Here is a 16890-nt window from a genome sequence, read left to right as displayed (position 1 = left end):
TTATCAGGTGATCTTTAGAAAACATGTTGTATAGAAATAAATTTTCACTTTGTGTGCTACAGATAGTTTTATGTGAGAAAGATAAATCTTAATATTCCTAGTTCACTTATGTTCCAAGAAAGGTGATATACCCTTATTTTGTTTAATCACATACAGCATTATAAAATGGCTGATGGTAGACTGATCTATAGCTGCCAGCCTGTACGCTCGTACCGTGAAACTGTATGTGAATATTAAGATAAGCCAGCAGCAAACAATTCTAAATGCCACCAAAATATCTTAGTGTTAGCTTGAGTGTGGTGTCATCAAACCCCATAGGAAATATGCTGCCCATTGTAGCAATTTAAGAAGGTTGTTTTTTCTTTCAGAGGCATGGGACTTGAGGAAGACTGCTTGTGACAGAGGGTTATTTTAACATTTTGTCTCCCTTTTCCCCAAGATTTCCCAAGATGAGCCTGCGGCATTGAAAAAGATTAACTAAGAGATATTTTTTGAATCCATAAGGTAGAAAGTGTAAAGTGTAAAATATAAAAAGTTGACTCTCTGAATTTGGTGTGTCTTTGTTCACGTTCCCAGATGAGAAAGGTCAGCATACATGAAATGTTTGAATAGCACGTGAACAAGTAGTGCTTTAGACAGCCAGATGGGTAAAAAGCTGGTTTGAGGAACAGGTTCAGAGGGCAATGGCTAATGGATTCCTGTCTACCTGGAGGCTAGTGGAGTACTGTGGGGTCCTGTTTAATATCTTTATGAAGGATTTGAGGAGGTAACAGCAAGCTTGCAGATAACAGGAAACTGGGTGGTGCAGGGCAGGGCTGCCATCTGTAGGGACATAGAAAAGATGGAGAAATGAGCCAACGTGATGAAATTCAAGAAAGACAAATTCTTGAAGAGGAAGGAATTCCTCTTCAAGGAAGAGCCCCTTGCAGCGGTACAGGCTGGGAGTGCCTTCCCAGGGTGCAGCTCTGTGGGAAAAGCCCTCGGGCTCTGGCAGACAGTGAGCTGAGTATGAGCCAGCAGTGGCCCGGGCAGCAAGAAGCCATCCTAGTCTGTATCGTACAGGATCACAAGCTGTTGATCAAGAGAAGAGATCTTCACCCTTTACTCCTACTTATCACATCTAGGATATTGCAGTCTGTTTTCCGCTCCCCAGTGTAGGAAAAACATTGATAAACAGGAGTGAATTCCATGGAGGCCATCAACATGGTCATGGCTGGTGTATTTGTCCTTTGAAGAGAGGTTGAGGGAACTGGACTTGTTCAGCCTGGAGAAAAGATGGCTTTGGTGGCATCTGCCAGCAGATCCCAGGGTCTCTGGGAAGGGTATCAGGAGGCTTTCTTGCCTTGTTCAGGAGAAGGTTGCTGAACACTGATGTTAGACTGTATATGAAAGGGGGAAAAATGTCAGTGAGCTGTGATTCCTGCTTGAGAGAGAGGATATGGATGTCCTGATCCCCTTTTTCTCCAGCATTTTCACTCAAAATTCAGTCAAAATACTTCTAGAGCTGCTTCAATTGTGGCACTGTGTGCAGAGACTTAAATAGATAAATATCTATTTAATTCCTCTATTCACTCAACAGAGAAATTTCTGGATGCCTACATTTTTCTTTACTGGATCAGACCATAAATCCATCTGGTCAACACCCTACATAATTATGACCATCTGTAAGTACTCAGAATGAGGCATTAAAGAACTAGCATAGGCATGGGATAATTGATCTCCTGTATTAAACCCTGTTCTAACCTCCAAGACTCAGACCTGATTTTACTTCAGCCATTTATTCATGTATAAGAACACAAAGTGAGATAAGAATGTGCCATATTCTTTTGAACTCACTGGTGTAACAGATTGAATGGCAAACTTCATTTTAGGTGTTAAACTGAGTACTTAAACTTTCACATCTTATTGAACTCCAAGAAGAAATGAAAATATTACAGTACAACTCTTCTTAAAATATAGGTTTCTAGGATTCCAAAAGTAAGGAATTCCTAAGTAGATTACAGCTTTGATGCTGTCATTTGTAATTAAATTGACTGAAACAATTTAATAGAGAAGCCTTGATGTTAAGTAAAATTTCACTTTAATAACAGTAAAGAATATTGCATCAAAAACTGACCTGTCTTTGATATAGTTATGTTCAGATATGTTAATATCTGAAAGAAAAAAGGATTAAAAAAAGTTCTTGCAGTCATGGCATACAATAATAAGCTTTGAAATCACCCTAACTGTGCTTTATAATGAAAAACAACATTGCAAAGTGGCTTTACAATCCCAAGTCACAACCAGCAAGGGGTATCTTACAGTGTTCTCTGCACTGTAAGAATGTAGACACGAAGAGTTACGGGGCACTCACAAATGGTTCAGAAAACACATCTTGTGCTTCAATCCAAAATTATTTTTACTTCACTTCTCTTCATGTACCTACACTATGATTGCTTTGTGTTTGTATTCTGATTTAACTATGAGAACACTAATATGGGGACATCAATGTGTAAGCATAGTTTTTTGCTTCAGTATCTTTATCTTAGCAGGGCTCTAATCCAACAAGAGAAATATGTTTATATATCCAAGAGGGATAGCCCCATCATCTACAGGAGTACCTCTCCAGAGCATGGAAGTAGACTTTAGACTTCAAAATGTTCTTTTTTCTCTGCAGTGCCCTCAATTTTCTTACTGAAATCTTTGAAGTTCAAATAAGGTCTTGTGCTTAAGGCACTAGACTGGAAGCCAGAAGATCTGGGCAGTCTGACCTACATTTAATCTTTGACAAATAACCCTATTACCACATTCCTTATCTGTAAGCTCAGGATAATCTTTGCTTTACTATACTTAACTTATCTTCTTTTGAAGATGAATTCAGAGAATCAGAGTGAATAAAATATATGCACTGGTAATTTTCTAATATTCTCATCTGCAGAAGTGAGGTCATTCAGTCAGGAAACTGAGAATCATACCATGTCATCAGCTGTGTTAAAATGTGTCCTCACACTTCAAAAAAAAAAAGAAAAAAGGGGGGGATTATTTAACTTTTTTGTTTCTGAGAGGACAAGCTATTAGCTCATGAGGTCAAGATGTCTTCCACATTCATGAAAGGTAGGAACATTTTGTGAGTAAAAGCTGAGTTTTTCCATGTAATGACTTCTGTCAGCAGTAGAGACTCTTATATAAAGAACAAATATTTGGAGACTTGTGATAAAACTGTCACCACTTGAAATATGACTTATGAATCAACTACTTGCATCCAAATAGTTACTAGAGGCTATTTGCTTATAACCTAGAGCCTTAAAAGTGGCCATAAGAACTATAAGATAACTAATAAATTAATTTCTATATGCATTGGGAAGATTTTTTCTTAGCAAACTTATAGTGTTCCAATCCTTCTGACAAGGAAAAATAAGAGAACTCTGGAATAATATTCAAATTCAGAAAGAGCAATGTTAAATCAAAAATACCATTAGCAAGCCAATAAGAGTAGAAAAGTGCAGAATTTAGAAAACTTCAAATGTCCACATGAAATATAATGGAGAAATGAAGAATCAATTTTGTATTTATTTTAAAGAATAACTGTTTGGATTGAAACAAATCAAATCTACCCCTGAAAACCTGCTTTTCTACACATATAATTATATATAAATATATGAATTTATATTCACACTAGTCTTGGCTTACATAACACGTAATACTGATGGCCTCTACTTCGGAAAGGAAAATTGTCCTTTTCCACGTCTGAATGGAAACAACATTTCTGGTTGAAAATATGCAATCTGATCTCTAACCAGAACATCTCCTTACACAGATGCGCATAAAGGTTTTGCTACTGGAATGTCATATAATTGCGGTACTGCTCAAGTCTCCACAATCTGTCATTAGAAAAGGTTGCAGTTTTCTTCCATTTGCTTTAGCTCTTGAACCTTTTTTCCTAATAAGACATTTCTTGGACATCTGGACACACCCCAATAGCTGAGGCCCTGTCCCAAGGCTCTTTATTACTCAGAAAGAATATTTCCATTGACTGTACTGGATTTTGAATCAACGCCTACATTCTCTGTTCAATCAAAGGCTGACATGTGCCGCATGTAATAATCAAGCTGTTGTCTTAGTCCCTTTATGAGTAATCTTCCTACCAATTTGTTACTTTCTTTAGTACTTCTTTTACTGCTTTTTCTTGAGCAGTTTTGTTAATTATTTAGCTTGTTATTTCTATCCCCTTCAGGTCCCTCAAGCCGCATTTTGTTCAAATTGTTTGTTTTTCTTAGTATGCTTCAAATTAGTTTTTGATTCGTAGTGCTAAATTCATCTATTACTCTATTGCCCCACTTCTCTCCCTTGGTCTATTCCTTTTTTTCTTCTGTGGTACAATAATTACAGTTTCTATTATCTTGGTATCATCAATATATTTAATGCTATGTAATTTTTTCCAGCTATGAAGTAATTTAGAAAAACTTCTAATAAAGCTCGTCCCAAGTCCACCCACTTATCACTTAATTCCAGGCTTTTCTTTTTCCTTCATTTACTACTAACATTTACTTCCCTCTGTACTACCAGTTTCTACCTGTGCTATTATTCAGAGAAATAGTCTAAGATATGGATTTGTCAGTTTGGCTACCAATGTTGTTGATCTGAGTCAAAAGACTATCTAACAGGTAGATTAATTCAACTGTCAACCAGCTTTTATTAAATTTCTCCTTCACCCTCTGAAAGACCTCTTCCATGCTTGAAAGGATCAGCAGTTTAAGTTATTATTAACTATAGAGGTTTTTCCCGTGACTTACCTTGACTAATTTCTCATCACCTTGTGACTTCAGAAAATGCTGTCCAAGCTTCCACTTAGCATATAAGCACAAGGACAGTCCTGAAATATACTCAATGCAATAATGGTTTTGAGAAAAGATGACTGTTGCTTGAAGACTTGGTTTAATCTTTGGTCATATCTACCTATAGCCATGCCAGACATACCAAGCAATGAACCAGGACCAGGGTCTGTCCAGGTGGTCCAAAAGGAGCTGGGGCCAGAGGCAGGGTGCAGGGTACATTGTGGGGGGGGAGGTCCATCCAGGAGGGCAGTTACTTACAGGAATGGAAATGGAGATGGAGGCTGGCTTTGCGGTGATGTCGCTGTGACAGGGGATGACAGCTGTGGGCTGGGATGAAAGAGGGTCCTGGGCCATGGACATGGGTGGACAGTGGCCCCAGTGGAGGTCTTCTGGTGCCCTCAGGGCCCTGACAGACTGTTTCTCTGGCTTTGTTCTACTTTTTTGCCATTGATACATGTGGTTGCAAGCAACTAACACTCTAGGTTCCCTATTTTCTGTAAGTCCTTAAGAGGGACGCCTTGAATAGATTTCTGAACTATAAATTGAATAAATGATTATTCCTTATTTGAAAGATCAATACTGAAATTGCTTCAGATTTTGGTGTGACAGCATCTGGCATTTAGTGTAGCTCCCCAAGGCAAGGCGCTTCTATTGGAACATAAATTCAGTTGTTGATGCATTATCTTATTTCCTGTAGCAAAGATTTGGCTCCTGGCTCTGGAAGCAGACAATCCCTCACAGTCAGCTCTTAACTCCTTGCAGAATCTTGGCAGTGGATCGCAGGAACTTTGCTGTGGGTTTCTCTGATACAGAGCATTTCTAGGACATAAGTAAATGTTTTACGAGGATTTAAGGACTAGGGAGCTGGCTAGATTAACAGAGAGGGTCAAAGAAAGGCACATCCCAATTCTACAGCCTAAAGATGGAGCGAAACTTCAACAGACCAGAGTTGGCAGAATTAGGTTCCTTCTGTCCACATGATGGTGAATGTTGCTTATTTCTGACTTGAACTGTGTAGTTCACTGGGACACAAATAAACACCACAACATTTATATTAGTCAGTGATAATTCCGGGATGGTGTTTATAAAAGCATTAGTGTTACTTTGGCGAGAATATCATCTTGCTCGCCAGAACCAGCATCCCATGAAGATAGACAAGAGAAGTATGAGCAACAATAGATATGCAAAAAAAAGCTGAAGAGGATTTGTTCAATGTCACTAGGAAGTCACGTCAAGCCTGAAAAGCAAAACTTCTGTGTTCTGAATCTAAACAAGAATATAGTTCCCCCCTTTTTTTCTTTTCCTATCCCTCCCTCTTCCATCCTTTTCTATTGAAAAACAACAATTAAGGCATGCTTACGCACATCTTTTGTTACTTCTGGTTTGACTTTTTTCAGATTTTGAGCTTACTCAGAGGCCTCTGTCACCTGTTTGGAGCATGAGGGAGAGTGTTGTGGGTCAGTATTTGACTTTTGGAAGAATGAAATTCAGGCACTAAGAAGCAACAGAAACTGGATACAAAATCAGTAGCACATCAGAGGACAAATACCAGCAGCACGCCACTTGCAGTCTAGTAAGCTGTAGTTCATCTGTATTTGAACTTTCTTCATACATTATTTGTCCTCTGTTTGACAAAGAAAAATAAAATGTAGTCTAGAGTTTCAGATTCCACTAGTGAGAACAAGAGCTGTCAAATTCACTAAGGTAACAAGAGGGAAAATTTAATGTGTGGTACCATTAAAATTTCCCCTACTCCGTGTTTGGCTTTTTAACAATATATTAGCATTTGAGTATGTCTGTAGAAGCTATAAAACTGTAATACTTTCCTAATATGGAAAATAAAATTGTGCATCTGGTTTCTTTAATTCTCATCTTTGTTTATCTTTGATTAACTTAGGAACCACTGACTCATACTCACATACAGTGGCTGTCCTTTGCTTTTTTTTCATGTCATTGCTATGACTAAGATAGGATTCCTGAAATGCTAGTTTGTTGACCTTGAGGTTTGTTTTTGAATTTATTTTTATACTGTGATTTGAATAATGTGTGTGATGGTTTAATATATGATGCTATCAGTTTAAAAAAAAAATCATCATTCTTCAAAATACGTATGGGATCTTGCAAGAGAACTTAAAGTTTCATACTGTGCTTGCTTAGACACCATATAAAAAATGGGGGAAACGGGATTAAGAAGGGGAACTTCAGGCAGATTGTACTATTTTCAGATGTTTCCAAGAAATATAGGTGAATGTGACCATACTGATCACAGGCACAAAAGCTGTGCAGCTAGACTTGTGGAACATTTTAACAAGAGACATCATGCTGCTGACATCATTACATGACTTTTGCTAAATCGTTGCTACTTGTGATTCAACCTTCCACAGTATCAAAATAAAAGTTTTTGCATAACTACATTAAAACCTACACCTCAATTTCAAGTAACAGTTCAGTGAATTGCTAGTTAAAGTGTGAGCTAGAAATGTTACCCACCACAAGTGGCAGTGCACAGAGACTGTGATATGTATTAATTTACATGTCATTGTGGTTGTGTTTTTGCATGTTCTACATATACTGCACCAGAATTCTTCTATTTTTATATTTCCCATTGTATAACCCATCCTGAATCAATTATGGAATAATATATAAAGACAATTCAAAATAATTTCTAACGAATCATATGGACTTGCACTCTATTTTAATATTGTTTAAATGTCCTCCAAGGAGATGATATAATGTTGTGACCATCTAACTTTAAGTATCAGTAGAAGCGGAACAGAACAAACCACTAAAGGAATGATAGTAGCCCTGAAATGTCTCCTGGGAGTCTGGTTCTCAAGACTGAGATCTGAATGTAGATTGCAGGATCATAACAGCATCATTGTCCCTGTGTGAGCAGTTACCATAAACAAGCCTGATATACAGTGAACTATATTTGCAAAGGAACATTTCAATGCTTAATTGCCCAGTGATTAGGAACTACAGAAAAGTGAAAGAAATTTTAAAAGAAGACAAAAGAATTCTGGAAAAGCAGGTTAACAGATATTCATGCTAGAGCTTGAGTTTGCTCTAATTAATGACAAAAATACTAAAATGTTCCAGAGTAGAACATTTCTCAGATTATTTTAAAGATTGTCATATTATTTTCTCAGATTAATTTGAAGTCATCATTGAGGGATTCTGAGATTAGAGGACTTCTAGATTTTAAAATCATATGCTCTTCTTGGAATGCAGATGCAATGCACCTGCTCATTATTGTCTCAAGTTCTTCCAGAAAGCATCAGTTTTATCTTTTATTCTACTTTAGGTCCACAGGTCAGTGACTAATTTTGACTGTTTTCTCTGAGACACCACCCCACCCACACAGTAAATCTACTGTCTGAATTCCTTTCTCACATTAAAAGAAAAGTGAAACAGAAAGGTAATATATTAGCTGGCAAAGAGTTTAAGAAGGCAACTGGTAAAGTGACTTTGCTAAGTCCAGCTGGAGGACTCCCCGAGTGCTCCTGAGCCATGAGCTCTTTCTTCAACAGTGGATGCTTTGAAGGCAAAAGAGTCACTTTGAGGAAAAGTGAGGAGTGAACATTTTGAAGCTAACTAGGGATCTGTGGTGGAAAACTCCGACATAAATTATTAAAATATGTCAGATCAAAACTCTTGCATGCCTGTTTATTTGTGGTGCCCTGGTTTAGACACACAGAACATCCTTACATGTTGATGTGAGAAGTTTACTATTTTTTCAAAGGGCTGATGTTTTACACTTTCTTATATTTCAGGTTGCAGCTGCTATCTGAACTGAGCTGGAACATGAGGCAGTTATTCCCTGTGAGGACAAACCACTAGAAAAGGATGAAGGGCACACTATTCAATAGACCTCACAGTGATTTACTAAACAACAAAGAAATGCTGAGGCTTAGGGATCTTGCAGCCATTGCAGTGTTGTGGAGAAAATTCACCCTTGTAGCTAGAAACATGAGCTCAGTATAATTATGTCTTCCAGTGTATCTGTCTACTTAATGTTGTACCTTTGCACATGCTTAACATAGGCTTTATTTTCCATTCTGTAATGCATTTCTTTCCACTGTAAATGCCAAAGATCGCCCAGTCCTTATTAGCACACCATCCAAAGGTTGACTTTCCCTGAAAATTGTGCAATTTACGTACGTAACTTTGTTCCCACTAAATAGTAATTAAATTTTGACATTGCTAAACATTTCTGAAAGTTCAATACAGTTTACGTCTAACAAGACACAGCCAGGAGACAGTTAGATTAAATTAGTTTTTTGTTTGGATATGTACAAAAATTCTTCTGGCATTTATGTATTGTCTCATCGTTTCCATCACCGCCACATATTGAAGAGGTAAGAAGGGAATCATGCCCAGTGTGGATGGGGAATCTGGCCTACCACCTCTCACAGGGCAGGACTGCCTCAGCAGCAAGGCACTCAGGCCCTGGCATGCCAACTGTGGGGGAAGGTTCTTCCCACAACACCAGAAACCACAGATTCCCATAGCCTTGAAGTCCTCCCCTCCGAGTATGTCTCACCAGCGTCAGTGCTTTTGGTAACCCAACCTTTTATGGTAATATCCCTGATTACATTTCCAGGGATGCCAGTGCCATGGTAACCTAGCAGGAGATGATGGTGACTGGTATCTCTTCAGGGCTCCATGCACAACAAAGCTGTACCTGTACATACACAGATCTATACACCCATGAGCACTAAATGTTTGCATATGCCTCTTTAATAATTAGTCAACACATGTAATCATAATTTAACACAATTAATCATAATAATAGAAATACAGGATCAGAGAAGCATTGAGGTTGGAATGGACCTTTGGAGATCATCCAGTCAAACTCCTGCTGAAAGCAGGGACAAAGACAGCAGGTTGCTCAGAACGTTGTCCAGTCAGGAATAATCATCATAACCAAGTAATGTTTTTTAAAAAACTCACCACAAATCCCAGGTTTCTAGGATCATGGGGTATACCGCTCTCACAAAGGAAACAGATTTATTTGGGGCCCACACTTGCGAGCAAATTGTTTCATTGTAAATGCTTTGATAACATTGAGTGGCACGTACCTTCTTCACTCAGTAGTCAAGATTATCATTGCCTAGATGTTGAGTAGATGAAACGATGAGCTACTTTAATCCTACTACAGCATGTGGTGCATGCAGAACAGAGCTGGTAAACAGTGCCAGCAACAGCAAATCTGTTCATACTCGGGTCCACTGTCATCTGAACAAGTATAAATTTAGTTTCAAAGTATCAATAATTTCACTGAGTTTTGCTTAGTCAGGAATTGCATCATCTACTGATGGTTAGAAATCTCTCCAGTGCCAGATCAATGGCTTTTGCTTGTGATGTATCCAACATCAGATTAGTGCTCGAGAAGGAATTCTCCCCCAGTCTGCTGTGGCAGAAACCAGGATGTTTTTATATTTATATTTTTAGCTTTTCTTTTAGAGTAAACAGGTTTCATTATTCACCAGATTCTGAGCTGGTCCACCAAAGTCTTTCCTCTTGCAGGACTGCAGTAGTGCCAACTTGAAAGCAGTTACTGGCTTAGCAGAGCATGTTGCCAATCTTGTGTTTTCTGGCATTTTGCAAGTACATTCTGTTTTACTGTGTGGAAGGAGGGGCAGACAAAGCCCATGGAAGAGACAGTGCTGCTTGCAGTTGCAAAACAATGAACTTGATCTCCAAAGTCCTTTCCTGTCCCATATTCCAACCTAGATCATCATTAGCTATGAACTCCCACATCCTAAAGCCATTTCATCTGACTGAATGGCCAACCCACCTGGAAGTACGGACCTGGCTACATTCGGCAAGTCTTCACAGAAAAACTATTGGTAGGTTACAAAATTTCTGATGGAGGATGTGTGCCACTGAACAGTAAAACACAGTTACAGCAAAAGAAATGATTCAAAAATTGCAGTTCAGTATTTTCTATTTTTTTCATCCAGCACTCCTCTGCTACATACCAAAAAGACAATTGAAAAGAACTTCCAAGAAATCAGCTTATGTGCATTTGTCATCAGGGTCACAGTAAGATCAAAATCTGCCTCCTTTCTGGATTTTGGATTAAGTTTGGCTGGAAATAGACTTATATAAATGATTTACCTCTCCCATTCCAGTTTTTTTATGTTATAAGAGTTCCAGGCATAGACATATTAACTGGCACAGCAATCAGATAAAACCACTTAAACTGATTAATGAATGATAACATTTTTTTTAATAACTATTTAATATCTACTGTGCCCATTTGCTTTCTCTTCTTGGGTTGTTTTTAATGAGGCAGCTTGACCTCTCTTTTTTTTTCTTTGGAAAATCACCTTATAAACAAAATGATTAATATATGCACATTAAAAAGTAAACTGGTGACATCATTAGCAGGGATAACATGTATCTTTCATCTGACAATTCTTGGCTGCCATTTGCGAGGGAGAAATATACAGCCAATGCTTTTTAAGCCTTAAAAATACAAATTTATATTATTTTGCATTGAATTCTGATTACCGCTTTGGGTGACTCCTACCTTCATGCTTGTGAAAACTTATCAAGAATGATGTATTCTGCAATGACTGCAACTAGAAACATTTTATAAATGTCTGATTTATATTTTGTTATGCTCCAAAATGACAATAAGCTGTATTCTGTCTTTATTCTACATTTGGAATTTCCATTGACGTCAATAGAACTGTTGAGCAAAATTAGAGAGAATAGTCTAAAGTCTAGGTAAGTAATCAGGCTTTTTTTCAGTGGGAAGAGCATCAAGCTGACTTTATCTTTTTCTGTCTTCATTCCCTCCATCTTGCCCCTAAGTCTACACATATACACACAGTGCACTGGCTGCCCAGCATGAAACTACAATAATTATAACTAGTGGGGGAAAAAAAAAAAATTGATGATAAACTGGTCTGCCTCCCTGCGGCAGCTTATCCTTAAGAAATGAACTCCCCAGTCAGAAACTCAGAGAATTCCTTGGATGACTGACATTTATAAATTAGGATATTATTTACTCAGAATATTTTTTCTCAGAGTTTTTAAATCCACCTGATCAACACATCATAGAATCATAGAATACCAGGTTGGAAGGGACCTCAACCTTTCTTGGCAAAAGCTCTGTCTAGATAAAAGCATCATCTAGACAAGATGGCCCAGCGCCCCATCCAGCTCAATCTTAAAAGTGTCCAGTGTTGGGGAATCCACCACTTCCCTGGGGAGATTATTCCAGTGGCTGATTGTTCTCAGTGTGAAAAATTTTCCTTTTGTATCCAATCGGAATCTCCCCAGGAGTAACTTGCACCCATTACCCCTCGTCTTTTCCATGTGACTCCTTGTAAAAAGGGAGTCTCCATCTTCTCTGTAGCCACCCTTTAAGTACTGGAACATGGTGATGAGGTCACCTCTAAGCCTTCTTTTCTCAATGCTAAGCAAACCCAATTCTGTCAGACATTTAAAAAAAACATGTATATGGTATGAGATGAAGTTCCAGATGGAGCTAGGCACTATGATTATCCTTGATACCATTCTTTAAGTTTCAAATTGACAGTCTATTTGTAACTCAGGAGCTATCTGGAGGGAACAAAAAAAAAGTTCTTTACTCTTTTTTCCCTATCACACTACAGATCTTTCATGCTTTTAGTATAAAATATCTTAGAAGAATAATGTTTAAAAAAATCATGACTTTTTTTTTTTTTTTTTTTTTTTTTTTTTACTGGTAGAGGTAAACTGTTTCATCCTCAGAACAGTCTCATTTCTATTGTTAGTTTTATCATTTTTGGCCCTGGAAAAAATTGTAAATTCATTGGGATTTACAATGTCAAAACAATTTACCCCAAAAGTGCATTCAGAATTATGAAATTTATCACGTTATGACAAAGTCTGGTGGTGGGTGTTGCCATGGACCCACAGAGCATATGAAAAATAATATATATTCACCTTTTTGGCCACTACTGTCCTTCAGATGTTTTGTATCTCAATTCCATTGAGCATTGTTCCCCCAACTGTATTTTCTCTGCTCTTCTTTCAATTTTACATTGTTGTTTTTTCACTTGACTATGCAAGTTTCTGCCTCATGGTTTTGTCCTTTTTCTCTTAATGAGCACCCTCACACAGTCCAAGTATTATTGTTACTCCATTGTATCTCTTCTCCACCATGCTTACTTTCCTTGCTTTTTTCCTTCTCTCTTTCTTGTCTTTGTAGCTGTGAATTGAAATGGCACAACAGTTCTAGAAAGTTTGGGAGTTTCTTTGGGCATTGATACTGGTTGTTGTGTGATTGTATCCTGCAGATACAAGTGGATGTGATACAATAACATCATTTATCTGTGTTTTTCTATAGAGAAATACTCACACGCAATACATAATTTAATGCAAAGGCCACTATACACAATATAGGTGTATAATGTGTATGAGACTGGGAGTGCTAATGAACTTTTCAAGAGTGCTCTGATGTCTTTAAATCAAGTCGTGTCTACACCACCATCTGGAGGTGATGAAATCTCATACTGGCCAGAGGAGTGATACAACTTCCTGTACAGAAAGTTTTGACTTTTGCTTCTTGAAGTTGTACCTTTTGCTTCATGTCCATCCATACTTTTTCTGACATTATGTGAATCAAAAATAGCAAAATACCCCTGATTCACAGAAAAAACTTCTGCATAGTACTTAATCTGGGCACATTTCTCTTGTTTTAGAGAAAGTTTATGATATCTCCTTTTTAGAGTGTTTTGAACATCTCACAGGGAAATGGGTTTTTTTAAGCATGAGAGGAATTACATTAACAAATCTGCTCATAACAGAGCTTGCCTGCCAGTCCAGAGGCCAGCTCCTGGAGCCATTGGATGCTGTGCTGAGGGCTGTCAGAACAGATAAATATAGATCTTGCCCTGCAGTAAATAGAGAGTATCCAAGGCGAAAAGTATGGAGTTAGCCTTAATAAGGCTGTCCTAAAGTTCTTTTTGCCAGCAATGAACTAGTGCACAATCATGATATTATTTGTAGTCATACTATTCGCATCATTTATACTTAGGAACACAAACAAAGGAAATCACAATAGAAATGAGCTAATGCTGTCATCTGGGATTTAGTACAGTGAGAGCATTTCCAAATATCTTTGTTATTTTAGATGCTTAAGGGTATGAAGCAATAGTTCTTGTCTTTCTTTATGTTTGGAAAATTCCTGTGTAGTTTATGCATCAAGTTATAAATAAAGAACAATGAAGAAAGAAAAAATAGACTGACCACTGGGACCTTAATTTGTTACTGAGTGACAAATAGCTTTTATAGGGAAACAGTAAAAGCATTCTGTGCAAAGACTCTGAAGAGCATAATGTCAATGAAAATGATGTCTACATGCTAGCATTTATCTTAGTGTGCATTTGTATTAACAACCTCATTTTACATCTGCGGTTATGTATATCTTTTCATTCATCAGTGCAAATTATCACTGAGGTACTAACAGCACTTTTTTGCATAGAAGAGGAATATAATGCACTTGTTATGTAACACAGTATAACAGAACAAAGCCACTGACCAAATTATCAGTGAGTTCCACCAAGTACTGGATGACCCACAGATGGTCTGTCCAGGTTAAGGAACAGAAGTGTAGGTCTGCCACATATGTGACTAAAGAGAACACAATAAAATTGGTTTTACTTTTTCTTCTATTTGTTTTTTCTTTGTGCAACTGAAACTGTTTCAGTAGTATACCTTAAACATACCATGGGATAACTAGGTAAGTTCCTAGCAGTTCTAGGAAAGTTCCCAGCAGTTACTTGTGATTATTGTGTTAATTTCGTTATTCCTCCGCCTTCTTTCCTTTTGCTGTACCAATTACTTGCATCACTTAAATGTGTATGGCCCTGATTAACGCGCAAACTATTTAACTGCTAAATTGATAGGGTTTGCATAGCATATTTAATTTCTACCAATGCACAGGCTTCCAGAGAGCAATCTTCAAAGCTTCCACAGGTGACTTATTTTCACTGACAATGTGATTTTCACACTGACATGTGAGAAAGTGATATTTACAGCTGAACTATGTTCTTTTGAACCATGTGAAACAGTAAAATAGAATTGCTTTGTCAGTGTGGTGGGTTGACCCTGGCTGAGGGCCAGGTGCCCACCAGAGCCGCTCTATCACTCCCCTCTTTCATTAGACAGGGGAGAAAAGGTAAAACTTACGGGTCGAGATAAGGACAGGGAGAGATCATTCTCTAATTATCATCACGAGCAAACCAGACCGAACTTAGAGAGGGAATTCATCTTATTTATTACTAAGCAAAACAGAGCAGAGGAATGAGAAATAAAACCAAAATCTTAAAACACCTCCCCCCACCCCTCCCATCTTCCCGGGCTCAACTTCACTCCCGGCTTCAACCTCCGCCCCCCCAGCGGCACAGGGGGACGGGGAGTGGGGGTTACGGTCAGTTCATCACGCGGTGTTTCTGCCGCTTCTTCATCCTCAGGGGGAGGACTCATTGTTCCCCCGCTCCAGCGTGGGGTCCCTCTCACGGGAGACAGTCCTTCACGGCCTTCTCCAACGTGAGTCTCCTCCACGGGGTGCAGACCTTCGGGAGCAAACTGCTCCAGCGTGGGTCCCCCACGGGGTCACAAGTCCTGTCAGCAAACCTGCTCTGGCGTGGGCTCCTCTCTCCATGGATCCACAGGTCCTGCCAGGAGCTTGCTCCAGCGCGGGCTTCCCACGGGGCCACAGCCTCCTTCAGGTGTCTCCACCTGCTCCGGCGTGGGGTCCTCCACGGGCTGCAGGTGGAATCGCTACACCCCCTCATCCTCCCTCCATGGGCTGCAGGGGGACAGCCTGCTTCACCATGGTCTTCACCACGGGCTGCAGGGGAATCTTGCTCCGGCGCCTGGAGCACCTCCTCCCCCTCCTTCTTCACTGACCTTGGTGTCTGCAGATGTTCTTACATCTTCTCACTCCTCTCTCTGGCTGCAAAAGCTCTCTCTAACTGTTTTTGTCTTTCTTAAATATGTTATCACAGAGGCGCTGATTGGCTTGGCCTTGGCCAGCGGCGGGTCCGTCTTGGAGCCGGCTGGCATTGGCTCTATCAGACACAGGGGAAGCTTCTAGCAGCTTCTCACAGAAGCCACCCCTGTAGCCCCCCCGCTACCAAAACCTTGCCACGCAAAACCAACACATTCCACCCCTCGCCTCTGTGAATCACATATTTAAGAATTACCATTAAAATATACATTCAACACAAAACTTCACAAACACTAATCACATCAACAAAGAAAAAGAAAAAAAAAAAAAAAAAAAAAAAGAATTCCCCACACCAACATCAAAACAACACTATCACAACACCAAACAAGAGTGGACAATCTACACACAAAATCTATCTCTAGTCCCTTCACAAATATATCACTCTCAAGTTACGTTCAGTCAATGTTTTGCCCGTTACCTCTTCCAATTACTATCCTTATCTCGAGTCTCTCGTGCCCCACATTGGGCGCCAAAAAGGACTGTGGTGGGTTGACCCTGGCTGAGGGCCAGGTGCCCACCAGAGCCGCTCTATCACTCCCCTCTTTCATTAGACAGGGGAGAAAAGGTAAAACTTACGGGTCGAGATAAGGACAGGGAGAGATCATTCTCTAATTATCATCACGAGCAAACCAGACCGAACTTAGAGAGGGAATTCATCTTATTTATTACTAAGCAAAACAGAGCAGAGGAATGAGAAATAAAACCAAAATCTTAAAACACCTCCCCCCACCCCTCCCATCTTCCCGGGCTCAACTTCACTCCCGGCTTCAACCTCCGCCCCCCCCAGCGGCACAGGGGGACGGGGAGTGGGGGTTACGGTCAGTTCATCACGCGGTGTTTCTGCCGCTTCTTCATCCTCAGGGGGAGGACTCATTGTTCCCCCGCTCCAGCGTGGGGTCCCTCTCACGGGAGACAGTCCTTCACGGCCTTCTCCAACGTGAGTCTCCTCCACGGGGTGCAGACCTTCGGGAGCAAACTGCTCCAGCGTGGGTCCCCCACGGGGTCACAAGTCCTGTCAGCAAACCTGCTCTGGCGTGGGCTCCTCTCTCCATGGATCCACAG

General features: G+C 39.6%; 1 long non-coding RNA gene across 1 annotated transcript in view; it reads right to left on the bottom strand.

The window, feature by feature from the left end:
• The window catches only part of LOC142600945 (uncharacterized), a 316564-nt gene extending 299938 nt beyond the window's left edge, over positions 1 to 16626 (bottom strand). Inside the window, exon 1 of the long non-coding RNA XR_012834446.1 lies at positions 16601 to 16626. This is a non-coding gene — a long non-coding RNA (uncharacterized LOC142600945). The remainder of the gene's footprint in view (positions 1 to 16600) is intronic.
• Between the last annotated feature and the right edge of the window lie 264 nt (positions 16627 to 16890).

The sequence above is a fragment of the Balearica regulorum genome, chromosome 3 (genome assembly GCF_011004875.1).
Source record: "Balearica regulorum gibbericeps isolate bBalReg1 chromosome 3, bBalReg1.pri, whole genome shotgun sequence".
In the NCBI taxonomy this organism is placed as follows: Eukaryota; Metazoa; Chordata; class Aves; order Gruiformes; family Gruidae; genus Balearica; species Balearica regulorum.
Note: the sequence above shows the minus strand (reverse complement) of the source record. Positions and strands in the feature narration are given on the sequence as shown.